Raw genomic sequence first — 15,508 nt, forward strand, 5'->3', positions numbered from 1 at the left:
GCTGTCCTCAGATAACTCTAGCTCTTCAACTTAGAAACTGAGATTAGCACCATCCCCTACAGTCAGTTACGACTAGACATTCATGTAAAGAGACTACCTTTAATTTTACCTTAATAATTACCAGAAGAAAGTCTGGTTAAAATTTTTTAACAATATTTTAAAAAAGATTAACTGCTATGATGGAGGGGACGCCAGCTCCCAATGAATCCTGCCAATTCTGCCAGCTTGAACAAAAAATGAAACAAAAGACTCTAAAAGAATGGAGCCCTAAGATGCCAGGATTCAGGGTTTAGCATTCCCTAAAAGGTCAGTTACATAAATCAAAGCCATTGAAGTTAATGAGATTGTTAGCAACAATTTTCAGGGCTGGCACCTCGTGTACTCTTCCATATCAGTGAATCTAAACTTGTGAATGAGGTTTGTCAACAAAGCTAAGGAAGAACAACGGAGATAACTGCTCCATCTTTACTAGTGCTGGATATGCTTTGATTATGCTGCATTTTGAGGATTTTTGTGTATTCACTGGAATGGAATACAATGGGAAAATGTTACCCTTCTATTTATTTTGCTGAGGAAAGAAAATGATGGGGTGAAGTGTCATTAACTACAATATACTGGCAGCTGGTAGTCCAGGCAGGACATGCACCACCAATGCTGCAATGGGTAAATCATGACTTGATTTGGGGATGGGGAATGTTTGCAACTCTGTCAAACTTCCACTTAGCCATGAAACCCACTGGGTGACCTTCGGTAAATGACATGCTCTCAGCCTCAGGGGAAGCCAATGGCAAGCCTCTTCTGAAAAAAATCTTGCCAATGATAAGTCTCCATAAGATGGAAATGCCTTGAAGGCACATAACAACAACAAAATGTTTGACCTTTTGGGTACTGATGGACTTCATTTTACCAATATCAGTTGAGCACTGCCATGACACCTTACCATTGTGTAACCTGTCTAGGGATAATGGCAGACCCACAATATCTAAATAGCCTTATGTTACCCATTCCTGACTCAGCCTAGGCTCCATTTATTTCAGTATGACCTATAAACATCTAACTTAATCTGGATCATGCCCACAACATCTTAAACCAGGGTTGGACAACCATAGTCCTCGGCAGGGTGGGTGGGTGGTATTGTTGTTTGGGTAACAATCCCCATCAAACCTACCCAACATGACCAATGGTGAGAGAATATTGTAGTTGCTATCCAAATATAACTGGAGGGCACAGTTCCTTATCCCTGGTTTAAACAAACAATACACTTTTGACAGCTGAACTAAAATGCACGATGCTCTTCACAGCTTAGCTCAAGAGCTCTGGCTCAGCATAAGGTGGCATACATTTTCATAGTAGATGCTCGTGTATAGGAAACTGAGAAAGAGTTCAGCCATTTCACATACAGCTCATGGGGCAGTCTGAAAGGCTTAATAGCTATTTCCTCAAGCCAAAATTAGAGATGAGTCCTTCAATAATGGAGGCAGTGATGGATGGATTGTGGGCCTTTTTTTTCTTGGCATAATGCCATCCAGGAATGGACAGAGAGATGGGGCACTCATACTTATTATTTTCCCAACTTTCCTATGATACAGAAAACCATCTTACTTGGGAGTATCTGACAAATTTTCCCCTTTATGTAGGAAGATGCACTATGAGGTGATTTGAGAATTCCTGATAATGACATTTTGAGGTACTTATAATGGACTCAAAATCGCTAAAGCCTAGGCTTCCTGTACAGCTAAAGTTATTACAGTACCTTTAAATCCATGTCATTAAAAACCCACTTTCTATAGCCTCCGATAGCAGTAAGATGAGTTGCCATTAGGATTTATGAAAGACAGATCTTCAAATACTAGCAGTCTGAATGTCTGTACCTAAACATCTGCCTGTAGTGAGGATTTAACTCTTACATGTCAAACCTAGGGTATTACACCTGCATATCAAGTTCAAAGCTTATGCAAAGGATATATAGAGGGTAAAAAAGCATAGATCAGTGGTTCTTAACCTTTTTTTTAACCAGAGACCACCTTGAAATATATTTTGTTGCCATGGATCCCCAAGAATTTCATCCAGCACATGTGTCCCAGTGAGGACACTGCAGGCCCCCAGTGATACATGGACCACAGATTAAGAAGTGCTGGTATAGATGGTATATGTGTTCTACAGCATCCCTTTTCTGAAAGTGTTCAGGGAACTGCAACTGGAAATAGTGTATTTCAGAATACAATGGAGCTGCAATTTCTCAAAGCATAAAATTATTGTTTCCTTGGCAGAATAAACAGCTGATTCCTCCATGAGGGAAAAACAATGTACATATTCATTTGAGGGCAATATGAATGCTTACAAAACTGATTTAAGATCAAACTGATTCTCAAGGAGAGTTTAATATTACTACACTCATTCCTTCACATTTGTGGCTTTGACTTTTGTGGATTTGATTATTCACAGATTTTATTAATATTCTCTCTCCAGGAATATCTAGGTTCTCCAGCACATCTCTATGGTCAACTTTAATGAAAAGTCTCACTGAAGGACCCAGAAATTTCTAGAGAAAACACTCCACTAGACATTTATAGCTTCTCCAGCGCAATTCTATGGTCAATGTCTGGCAGACGTTGACCATAGAATTGCACTGTAGGACCTAGAGATTCCTAGAGAGATGTTCTCTCAGTAAAAACAAAGTATTTTTGTTATTTGTGGTTTTTACACATTCACGGGGTCCTGTGCCCCTAACTCCAGAAATTGTGGAGGGAAGAGTGTAAGTGGATATAGAAAACAAGTGTGTGTGTGTGTTTTAAACATTGTAACAACTGTACTTTGAGTCACTATTTGCTGCAGAGTTGCACATGGGAACACAAGAGTCAAACCACAGGTAGAATCTAGTGGCAACCCTGGATTATTAGAAGCACTATGTCCCTTAGGAACATAGGAAACTGGTAAGTTAGAAGACCACTGGCCTATCTCGCCTAGTACAGTCAATGCTGACTGACACTGACTCTCCAGGTTTTCACGTAGCAGGTTTCCCAGCCCCGTCTAGAAATAACTAAGACTGAGCCTAAGATTTTCTAAATCCAAAACATATATGCTATGACCAAGTGGCTCCATCCTTAACACTGCATAGTTAGTGCAAATATAGTGACTCAGTTGGTTACCACTGCAGAGAGTATGACCTAAATACCCTGAAAACTCAAGAACACAGCTCGTTGGGGAGTCTCTTAATGAGGGAATAATGGGAAGACTGCACAGAACATCCATTCAAAGAACAAATATTGTTTTCTTCTCTGTACGTCCTGTGTGCAGCGCTCCAAAGAAATAAGGCATGTGAGCTCACTAAGCTGGAAGAAGAAACAGATGAAAATGACATGCAGGACAACTCATCCAAAGCTCATCTCTAGATCTCCAAGTATAGTATTTGATAAAAAGAGAAAGTATAAGCCTAAATACCCTAAAGACATCAGATCTCATCTGATCTGGAAGCTAAGCAGGGTCAGCTCTGGTTAGTACTTAAATGAGAGACCAACAAGGGCTACCAGGTGATGTAGGTTATATGTGAAAGGAAAAAAATGGTAAAACCACCCCTGAGTATTTCTTACCTGAGAAAACCCTATGAAATTCATGGTGTCACCATATAGTAACAGTCGACTTAAAAGAACATACACACACAAACTGGGCTGGAGAAAATTAGATCCATGGGTCTCATGTGTCCCCAAGATGTGGGTTTTTTTGGGGGGGGGCAGCCTATAGTATCCCAAAAAGGCATTGTGCCCCATGGATGACCTCTCCCCCAAAAGTCAGTTTTCCACTGCTGGAAGCATCCAGGTGAAGCAATTTTGACCTGAAAAGAAGTCAAACTAGTAAGTCAGAAAAGAGTGGAGATATCCCTCTGGTCTTGATCTTGATTTCTGGTTTTACTTATTTATTTGTTTGTTTGTTTGAATGGTCCTGGGGGTGGAAAATTGGCCTACAGATGCTCTGAAGCTGCCACCCCAAAGTATACTACAGTTATCTAGAGATGGTGACAATTGCAACATATCTGGCAAATGGAGCTGTTGTTGCTAACTGCCTTCAAGTTGAGTTCAACCAATGCTGACCCTATGAATGAGAGACCTCCAAGTTACTCTGTCCTCAACTGCCCTGCTCAGCTACTGTAGATTCATGGCTCCAGTTCTTCTGGTTGAATTTATCCATCTGGAATGCATTCCTTCTCTTTTCCTATTGCCCTCAACTTTACCAAGTATTACAGTCTTTTCTAGTAGACCTTTCTTTTCATGATGTGGCCAAAATATGACAACCATTAGTCATCTTTGCTTCTAGAGAGTGTTCAGGCCCATTGGTCTTTTTAGCAGTCCACAGTATTCTCAGAACTCTTCAGGGTCCTTTTAGGCAGGTTCCCTCTCCCATGGATTTATTATTTTATGTTGATGGTTGTTGTTTCTTTTTAAAGTTTCCTTTGCCTTGGATTAATTTTATGTTTAGCTTGTTATTAATTAGAAGTAGTTTCAGTTTTAAAGCTTGCATTGATGTTGTGAACAGGTGTCGAACCTAATGGTGGGAAAGAGAAATATGCTGACTGTTACAACGGGCCTCCAGCACCATTTATCCTGGGAAGGAATGCAAGAGACTGAAGGGGTATAGACATGAAGAGGTTATAGGATTATAACTGAATATTTGAGCCAGTTCTGGCAAAAAATGGCTTTCTCTTCTAACTTGCTGCCTTAAACTCTTTCTGGTTCATCCATGAAGCCTGGTTATTGAGTTCACTAGAGACAGGGCACCACAGAACTCTGTATTTCAAAAGAGTTGATTTTCACTGTCCAGCATTGACAACCAGACGTAATCATAATTTTAGCAATGTGCACTAAGATAAGGTCTGGGCAAGCCCTTCCTTGCACATTACAGCAGTGTAAATATAACCCTGACAAGCCACCAAGAGAGGTGGCTGAGATGTAACAGAAGTACCATCCCTTTTAGGATGAGTGCAACAATCAAAAGTGAGATCCTGTCCATATCAAAGATGAAAATGCAGGGAAAATTACTAAAGCAGCAAGGCCTCCACTATTTATTTATTTAAATACATGCTATATGTGAAAGGACAGAGAACCCAAGGATGAGGACTAGAAATTACATCTTAGAAAATTAATTCTGCCTGTTACACATAGGGGAAATCCACTGTTCAGGGATATTACTCATAAACACAGAATATAATGTAATTCACAAGAAAGCACAGGGATATTACTCATAAGCACCGAGTATAATGTAATCCACATCATCAAGACAATTAAGACTGCATGAGTCAGAGAACAGGCTTGAAGGCAAAATGGAAAAGGCCACTAAATAGTCCCGTTAACAATGTGTATGCCTCAAATCACATTTCCTATCCTGAACACTGGCAGCCAAGAATCAGCTGCTAAGTTCTGATATCTAAGCAGAATATAACAACCTTTATGTTACATTTGCACAAAGCATCATTTATATTGACCTTTAGAAACCTTTAACTATTTATCAAACAATTTTCTCATAGAAATCATACCCATGTATGTTTTCAAGAAATCTAAAACTTATCACGACTGTGAACCACAGAGGCATGATAATGCAGAAATAATGTGCTTTTTTTGTCCTCCATGTCCTGGCAACCAGTCAACCCTGGACATACAGTAGTCTGTGAAAAAACAGAACCATCCCCTTCCTTGCAGGGTTATCAACAAACAGAAAACTATGAAGACCCCTTTGCCCAGAATCTATCTCAAGGGGAACTACCTCGCCCCCTCGCGTCTCTGTCCTTCTCTAACCATTCCTAATCTGCTTTCTTATTACCTCTGAACCCTTTCCCACATGACCACCTGATGGTCAAATTCCCCTACAAGTTCTGCACCACCATCTCCCTTGGGGCCAGGTCCATCCCACCAGACCTGCTAATGGTTCTCCTCTGAGCCCCCCACAAAGCCTCCATTATTTTCCTCCTCCCCCTCTCTGTTCTCCCTGTCCAACCAGCTTGTAGCAGAGACTGTCCATCTTTTTCCTTGTCCTGAAAGCTGGCTGCTTCCTACCAGCTCCCTTCCTCTTCTGTCTCTGGTCTTCTCCTGCCAGATGCCAGACTCCTGGGCTTTCCCTCTTACTGGCTGCAGCTTCACCTTCCCCTGTCCCTGCCAGCCTGGCCCCGTCCACCTCTCCCTTCCTACCCTCCCTGTTGTTTCTGATCTTCATCTCATCTGTCCTCTATCCATCTCAACCTCCAGTGTTGGGTCCCCCCTCCCCTTGCCATGGTTTCACCCTCTTTAAACTCCTGATATCAGCCTGCCCTTTCCTGTTTCCTTTTCCATTACTCTCCTCCCATGCTCTTCCCCCGAGCCTTGTGTGGTGTGGTCGGTGGCCATGGTATCCATCTAGTAAGGGGTTCTTTATGGAGTTACGGGTGATGGGCACCCCAACCGTTCCCCGGTCAGCTACAATATGAAAAACATCCTGCAAAAGTTAAGTAACATGTCTGACAACAAAACATACATGTAGACTAATGGTGAACCTAAAGTCATCCAAGCTACCAAATTTTCATAATTAAGAACTAAGTGCTGAAATAGACACTGTTTATTGGCAACCAAGGTTATCTAAAAGCAACAGAACCAATACAATAATATATAGTTCCATCATTATTTGTTAGTAATCTGCTAAAAGGAAATATCTGGAAGTAGAATGCATAGGACACAACTGCTTGTCTTATACTGCCCTTGTGTTGGATTAGTTTCACCAGTGAGTAATGTATGTGTCATGAAGGAAGAGGAAACCAGACACAGACAACATATCAATCAGAGAGAGAGAGAGAGAGAATTGAACTGGAATACCAGTTGCCATACTGGCTGTGAAAATTCTGGGAAAAATAATCCCCAAAAGTAACTTTTTCAAACTCTGACTATACTACAGACATTCTTGGGGATGAGTTCAAGAGGAAAAAAGGAGTTCCACATAAAGGCATATAGAAGCAAAAACCTGGGTGCGATACATAAACATAAGGCAGTTTTTATGTTTAATAATTTTTAAGGGGGGGAGGGAATTTTGATGTATAATGTATTGTATTTTATTGCTGTTAGCCGCCCCGATTGACCTCAAAGGGGCGGGATATAAATAATTTTTATTGTTGTTGTTGTTGTTGTTATTATTATTATTATTATTATTATTATTATTATTATTATTATTATTATCTATTTGCCACTCCCTGATCAGTTCTAGGCATTCTTGACTTTATCAGCCATGAGAAATGAAGACGGAAGAAATATATAGAGAACAGTGACATAAAATACTTTTTTTTTCTTATGAAAGGATGGGTTATAAGATAGGGTGTCATCCTCTTTTCTTTTATTATTTGCATTATTGATTATCAAAGGATCAATCAGTATTACAGGGATCAGTGTGAGTCCACAAAAGAAGTTTAATCTTTATTACTGTTTTTGCATGCTTTCAAGTCATTTCTGACCTATGGTGACCCTAAGGTGAACCTATCGCAGCGTTTTCTTGACAAGATTTATTCAGTGGAGGTCTGCCCTTGCCTCCCTCTGAGGCTGAGAGAGTGTGATTTTCCTAAGGTCATCCAGTGGGTTTCTATGGCTGAGCAGAGATGCAGACAATAAAATGCAATAATTAACAAAGCTAAGAATATAAGTACCAGAAGCTATAAAGTGCATTAAAAAGTAGCTAGTAACCAGTGGAAAAAGAGAACTGCTTAGTATGCAGTTACCACCAAGAAGACCTAGATACCATATCAGATGATGCCAAGCCTTTTCTCATCTAAATGCTTTCATTAAGGAAAGAAAACAAAAAAGGGGCCTCTTGCATGGTTTCAAAAGAAAACTGTGTGACATTGTTAAATTCCCTCTGCAGTTTTGATACAAATTAAGCTAAGCTCCCTTGCCGAAAATTGTTAATAGTACATTACTTACACTTGCCCTTAGCCTGAAAATTGTATGTCCTAGTTCTGCCAAAACAGATACAGCAAACATTCACTGACACAAGTGGAAAAGCTCCAAGAACAGGTGGCTGTCACCTGCTTGGAAGCATTTGAGAATGTTTTTTTCTCTCTGAAAAAACAAGAGTATATTATAAGTATGCAGGAGAAGAGTGATGCTGCAAACCCACAACCTGTTTCCTGGCAGTAAGCCTCACTGAACACAGTAAGAAGTATTGATCAGTAAAACACACACAAGCATTTGAGCTGAAACAAATGTCCTTCCATTCCAAGCCTGCTACTGGCTATGGAAGCAGGTGGAAGCAAATCACCACCATTATTATTATTATTATTATTATTATTATTATTATTATTATTATTATTTCCTGCCCCCCTCCCCGCAAAAAATAGTACCCAAAGCAGCTTACAATTTAAAAAAAACAATACAATTAATATACTACAGAATGAACATTAAAATAGAATTAAACTATTAGAATATTAAAACACATCTCTCACTAAAAGAATAAAATGCAGTTTAAAAAAAAGCTCTTACAAACAGTACAGTTAAATCAGTACAACATCCAGCCCAGTCTTTAACGACATTCTGTTTTAAAAACTTGTCTGAATAAAAATGTCTTAGCCTGCCGACAGAAGGACAAGGAGGGGGCCATTTTGGCCTCCCTGGGAAGGGTTTCAGAGTCTAGGAAAAACCACTAAGAAGCGGGCTTGTAATGGTGGTGGGCGTGAGAGAAGATCTCAGAACCCAGGTCTATAGGGCTTTATACGCCATAACCAACACAAGCTTGTTGTCTCCACCCACACCCACACACACACACACACACACACACACACAGAGAGAGAGAGAGAGAGAGAGAGAGAGAGAGAGAGAGAGAGTTAGCAAAATCAATAGGGTCTGTTCAGTGTAATTTTGGCTGAAAAAAACAGTCCAGAATAGGGTTGCCATTTGTCCTGGAAAACCCTGGATTGAAGGGACTAAAAAATGTCCCAGCTGACTGGGCCAGTTGAAGCATTAAATCTCGAATTTCTCCACCATCACAGGCCAATGGGAAGTTTAAAATGTGGCAGTGGCGATGAAGCAGGAAACTATGCAACAAGACTGGCACTAGTGGGAGCTTAACCCCAAACTGCAGGTTCTGGTTAGTATTGCACAGGCATAGCGTTGCCATCTTATTCCTTCCCACCCTTCCCCTGACAGTCCCAGAAGGCAGGAAAGAAAAGGAGGCAAGGAGAGATGGCCTTGTATTGTGTGGTGATTGTGTTGGCTGTTTGAGCCTATGGCTAGGCAGCATGGTTAACCTTTGTTTCTTGGTACTGGTACTGAGACTGAAACCTAATGGTAGAAAAGTGCAATGATTAATGTGCTCAACTTGCATAATAAGAATGCAAAATAATAATATACATAATTATAATAATTGGAATAACATCCAAACTTGATGCCCAGATATGAGGGACTGGAATATGCCAACCCGAGTCCAGAAGGAAGGAGTTAAAAACAGCCCTTCCCCAGCACTGCTGCTTTGATTTTAAAAAATTAAACCTCTGCATCTGACACCCAACCATAGCTGCTTTTAAATTAAAAGTGTCTTTTTATTAAAAAAAAAAAAAAGGGGGGGGATTCTAATCACATATCTCCCATATCAAACCTGTTTCAGCCCTTCATTTGTTTGTTTATATGTTCAGCCTTTGGGGATTGTTTCGGTAACTATGCCCCTGGTTCAAATAGACAATGTTCTGACTTTAAATAATTTGCAATCCATATTCTGACTCCTTTGTAACACATCCCAGTGTAACTGAATCAATGCAATCACTCTCAGTGCAACTGTCCAATATGTCTTGATCTCATCACATCCCTTTTCCTTAATCTATAAGGATTTTGGGGGGGAGGGGGTTCTCCTCTTACCCAGTCATGGACTAGCAAATCTCTGAGTTGATCAGGGCCAAGTACTACATTTTATATGGTTGAAATCAGTGACAAAAGCAAAAACACCAATAAAGACCCTTCAATTCTCAAATCGCATAATCATAGTAAAGTCACACAGTCAACATTAAAAAAAGGTTTCAGAATGCTGTCAGTGGTTTCATATCATCTAATGAGAGAGAGACAGAGTGTGAGAGAGAAAAATCCAGGTTCATAGAAGATATTTATTATTTATTAATTAAAATATTTATTAAAATAGTTCTACCCTTCCCTCTGTCTAAAGATCTCAAGTCAGCATACAATAATAAAATCTACATGGGACAGAAATACCACACTTTAATCTGATCTTGTCCTTTGCTTTGCTTCTCTCACTTGATCAATACAGCTAGAATGTGCTGTCCTTCAGCGCTGTAGCTAAGCAAAGCAAGAAGAAAGCAAGCAGCTTCTTCTCCATATGATGAATGGAGCTACTCTGGTTTTCTAGATGCCATAATATTGTTTCTGGGAGGTATTAGTGGCCTTTAGCCTTGTGGCTGACAGATGGAGCCAGAATGTGCTTCCCTTCGCTTCTGGAGTCCGAGGGGAAAAACTAGGGCTTACAGTTTACATTAAAAAGAGACAAACGTTGTTTTTGTGGTGCAGACATTTGATGTAGTCTGCCAGGAAAGTAGCTAAAGTTACCAGAGTCACATAACCAAAAGGAATACAAACAGAAATCTATGTCTAAAGGCAATGGAATGTCTAAAGAGCCTCCAATAACAGACAATAGAAAGCAATTCTAGTAAATTCATAACATATTTTTGAAGAAAAATCCTTTAGAAGTACAAAGGATGCTAATTTATACAATGCTAATTTAAACCATATAATTGTCTTAGAGATGATTGTGCAATCCATTGTGGTTTTACAACATGATTTTAAGAGGGATGCAGACCTCACTAATTCAAAGGAGTAAGTTTGTTTTAATTTTCTATTATTCAAAATTATTACAAAATATACATAATACGGTAGTTATTGATGAAAAAGATGCACAGGACAAACACTGCACAAGACAAAAGATACATGACATTTAAAAACATAGAAAATCTGCTCTAAAATACCCAGAATTTTATTTTACTGTAGTTATAAGCATCATTTTTAACGTAACTTATGTTTTGATGGAATTTTTGGCAGCCTGAACCAAAAATAAACTACAATGACCACAAAAATGCAAAGTGAAGTAATGGAATGATTCAGCTAGCCATCCATGAGACCAATAAAAATATATATTTCTTTTTGCAATATTACTATACTGCTAGAAACATCTGAATAATAGTGGTATGCTTCAGTTTTACATTTCTGGGTCACACTGCAGGTTTCAGAACAACTGATACCAGTCTTACGTACTAGAAGAATAAACAGGAATATGACCCCTTATAATGCCCTGCACCTTCATGAAATATCACAACATTGTCTGGCTGAATAATTAGGTAAGACTCTTCAACCTTGAGACAGATCATCAGAGTGGGATGGAGGCTGTCCAAATGACTCAGCATGGAACCAAACTTTGCTCTAAAGGCCAACAACCACATTTCCAAGATACAGACTGTCAATGAAGGCAGTTCCTTCCAAAATAATAAAAACTTTCTTCATAGTCATGCCTGTCCAGAGATTGATGGTTAGAAACCTATTGGTTGACAGTCAGATCTAGAGCTTGGACAGGTTACTGATTTGATCACTAGTACAAATCTCATTTACCAGAAGGCATCAGTTTGATGTGTTGGTTTCTGTCAAAAAGAAAATCTCCATTCCAACTGTAAATCTGAAACCAGATACAAAAGCAGAAGAGTTCGATGTAAAGTATTTCTATACCCCATTGCAGCCCCCAGATTCAGGCTACAGCCAAGGCATGTAGATTCTTTCTTTATTCTATTGCTAAAATCCGCCCGTTTCTTTCAGCCTCCACTGTGAAGATCCTAATCCATGCCTTAGTAGTCTTTCTGTTGAGGCTTCCTCTTTCTCATCTCCATCCTTTAATTTCTGTCCAGCATTCAGTTGCATGCATCATCAGTTCTGCTCACCGCTTTGACTATATTTCTCCTTTATTGTCATCCCTCTATTGGCTCCCCCTCCCTTTCCATATTCGTTACAAATGGCTATTGGTGACTTTTAAAGCTCTGCATAGGCTGGTTGCTCCTTATTTATCAGAGCTTCTTTCCACTTGCCTTCCCCTTTGCTCCCTCCATTCTGGGAATCAAAGACGGTTGTCCCAACCAAGAATTTCCTCTTCTCCAGCCCGGATTCACCCCTTTTCACTGGCCGCTCCTCACTCCTGGAACCTCTTTCCCTCCCGAACACAGTTCATCACCTCTTTACCAAGCTTTAAAGCCGAGTTAAAGACAATACTGTTCAGGGTAGCATTCACAGACATCACTTGATTGTTATTGTAAGTTTATTTTTTATTTGTTGTGTGCTATATGTTATTATTTAATGTTAATATATATTAATATGTATTATGTTAAATTGTTTTTGTAGAATATATGCCATAGGCAGATTTATTTTATTTTATTCAATTTTTACCTGAGTGTATGTACAGCACTGTATTAATTTACAGCACTCTATAAATAAAGCTTAGTAGTAGTAGTAGTAGTAGTAGTAATGTGCTCAAAAGCTCAGAAGTTGCTTTATTACATTTGACTTCTGGTCTACCGTAGTTTCATAGAATATATACCATATATTCAAACCCCAAACCAGGATTATCCAGATGGTGAAAGTAATCCAGGTAGAATCTGAATTGAATCTTTTTTGTTCACATGCATTTTGAATGCATCCAATTAGGATGGTGGGGGGGCTGCCAGAGAAGCCACATAACCCAGAATATCAATCTCAGGTATTTCCCCAAGTTTTTTTAAAAGATTTGTATCATCAGCTGTGTGAATAACAGATGTAAATAGACCTATAATAAACCGGGATAAAACTCTGCATGCTTTGAATGTATTTTGAATACATGTGCATCATCAACTCCACCTTTATCCGTGTGCTGGCAGATATGAACAACAACTCGCAGAGCTGTGGTCCCAATGTGAACAATAAAACCAGAATGCATGAATGAGATTATTCACATTGTTGTGCTAAAAAAGCTGATATCCTGTAATGATATTCTATCTTTTCAAGTTTAGTTAAAATCATTTTAATATAGTCAATAGGTTAACCCCATTTTAATTTCAACTTTTTGGATATGTTTTTATCTGTATTGTTTTCAAGCTGTAAGCCACCTTGAGTTCTCATTTTGGGAGAGAGGTGGAGCAGAAATATTATAACAACAACAACATGTATTTTTCTTAGTGATTTTTCATGAATTTTTGAGATTACTTTCCCCCTCATTGTATGGAAACAGGTACTGTATTATGTTTTTAGAACAAGAAGGTCAATGGGCTATTAATACTCTTGACACTGACCAGACAGACCTTTCAAATAAAACATGCACAATAATGTACTCAGCATCCAAAGGCTCTGATAAAATTCCTAAAACATTATTTCTTTGTAGCATTTTGCAGTTATGTAAAGCATTTCCTAACAGGTTTGTGTAGTATCTCTTAAACAGAAACAAGGCAAGTATCATGAATATTCCAGATGGTACAAATGAGTTCTGTCATAGGCTATAATCCATTTATCTGGAGCAAACAACAATTACTTCTATGTAGGTAGCTGTCCAGACCAGCTGCTGAAAAGAAAGTTCTCTGTAAGCTAATCAGTATAAGTAAATTTATCTGCAATACTGACTGTTATTTTTATTTTAAGTTTCCAACCATTCCACATACAGTGAACTACTCACAGACAAGAATTGAATTATGCAGGAATAGGCAAAATGCAGAATATGATACTAGCTACAGAATTCATCATTCTGGCCATTTTACTTTCCATGTGAATACAATAAATCTTCCTGCCCTGATAGCTATAAAAGTATATTTGAAAGGAGAACTTCTGAGTTTATGTTCTTTCTTTTCTGAGAGTGTGGGACTACAGTTTCTAGAGTTTCATCTTCCATAATTGCTGAGAACTGTAGCCCCAAAAGTTAATTTTTCCAAACTCTGCTAGAAAATGTACAGGCAACACCAGCAGACATTTCAGAAGAAAAGAACAGAGAGTATACCTGCAAAACCCTTCACAGATTTTTTTGGCCTTTACCCAATACTAGACAATTGAGAATAAATAATGTAAAATGAGAATTATACAAACTTGCTTAATTTGCATCAGTTACATATTAGGAGCTTTCCCTTTTCTTCCTACACAATGTGAATGGCCCAGGAGCACAACCTGTTCTTTTCATTGCACAACAAACTTTAAAATACAAGCCCCAGAACGTCCCAGCTAGCATGATCAGTCCAAAACCCTCACTTTTCCAAACTCCGCATGTAGCCATGTTTTCCACATTTAAATTTAAAACCTAAGCTTGAGGATACTTGAATGTCTGGGATTAGGTAGAGGAGGGAGAACTACAGTCCTCAAGATGTCATCAGATTCCATCCACCATCAGCCTGAGGCAGGATGGCTAATGCGCAAGGATGAAAGGAGTGGAGGTTCAACACCAACTGGAGGACCACATCTGTACAACAAAACTTAATCATGAGAACTAGCAAAGTAGCAAATGATGAACATGGTGTAATTTAGTAATATTTCTGATCTTTAAAGTTTCAGAAATATTACTAAATTACACCATTAGAAACTCATAGAATCATAGAATGGTAGAGTTGGAAGAGACTGCAAGGGCCATCCAGTCCAACCCCATTGTGCCATGCAGGAAATCACAATCAAAGCATCCCCGAAAGATGGCCATCTAGCCTCCGTTTGAAGACCTCTAAGGAAGGAGACTCCACTACACTCTGAGGCAGTTTGTTCCACTGTCGAACAGCCCTTACTGTAAGGAAGTTCTTCCTAATGTTGAGGTGGAATCTCTTTTCCTGTAGCTTGCATCCATTGCTCCAGGACCTAGTCCTGGAGTCAGCTCCCTCCTCAATATGACATCCCTTCAAATATTTAAACAGGGCTATCATATCACCTCTTAACCTTCTCTTCTCCAGGCTAAACATCCCCAGCTCCCTAAGTCGTTCCTCATAGGGCATGGTTTCCAGACCTTTCACCATTTTAGTCGCCCTCCTTTGGACACATGGCTCCAGTTTCTCAATGTCCTTTTTGAATTGTGGTGCCCAGAACTGGACACAATATTCCAGGTGGGGCCTGACCAAAGCAGAATACAGTGGCACTATTACTTCCCTTGATCTAGACACTATACTTCTATTGATGCAGCCTAGAATCGCATTGGCCTGGTTAGCTGCCGCATCACATTGTTGACTCATGTTCAATTTGTTGTCTACTTGAACTCTCAGATCCTTTTCACACATAGTCTCATTCAGCCAGGTGTCACCCATCCTATATCTGTTCATTTCATTTTTCCATCCTAAGTGCAGTACCTTGCATTTCTCCATGTTGAAATTCATTTTGTTAGCTGTGGCCCAGCTTTCTGGTCTGTTCAGGTCATTTTGAATTTTGATCCGGTTCTCTAAGGTATTAGCTACTCTTCCTAATTTGGTGTCATCTGCAAATTTGATAAGTATGCCCCCAATTTTGTCCTCCAAGTCATTGATAAAGATGTTGAATAGCAC

The 15,508-nt window shown here is 39.3% G+C and overlaps 1 protein-coding gene across 4 annotated transcripts in view; it reads right to left on the reverse strand.

Moving 5' to 3' along the window:
* Nucleotides 1-15,508, reverse strand: part of KIAA1549 (KIAA1549 ortholog) — a 179,165-nt gene that overhangs the window by 101,853 nt on the left and 61,804 nt on the right. The window lies entirely within an intron of this gene.

This window comes from Sceloporus undulatus, chromosome 5, assembly GCF_019175285.1.
Source record: "Sceloporus undulatus isolate JIND9_A2432 ecotype Alabama chromosome 5, SceUnd_v1.1, whole genome shotgun sequence".
NCBI classification, from domain to species: Eukaryota; Metazoa; Chordata; class Lepidosauria; order Squamata; family Phrynosomatidae; genus Sceloporus; species Sceloporus undulatus.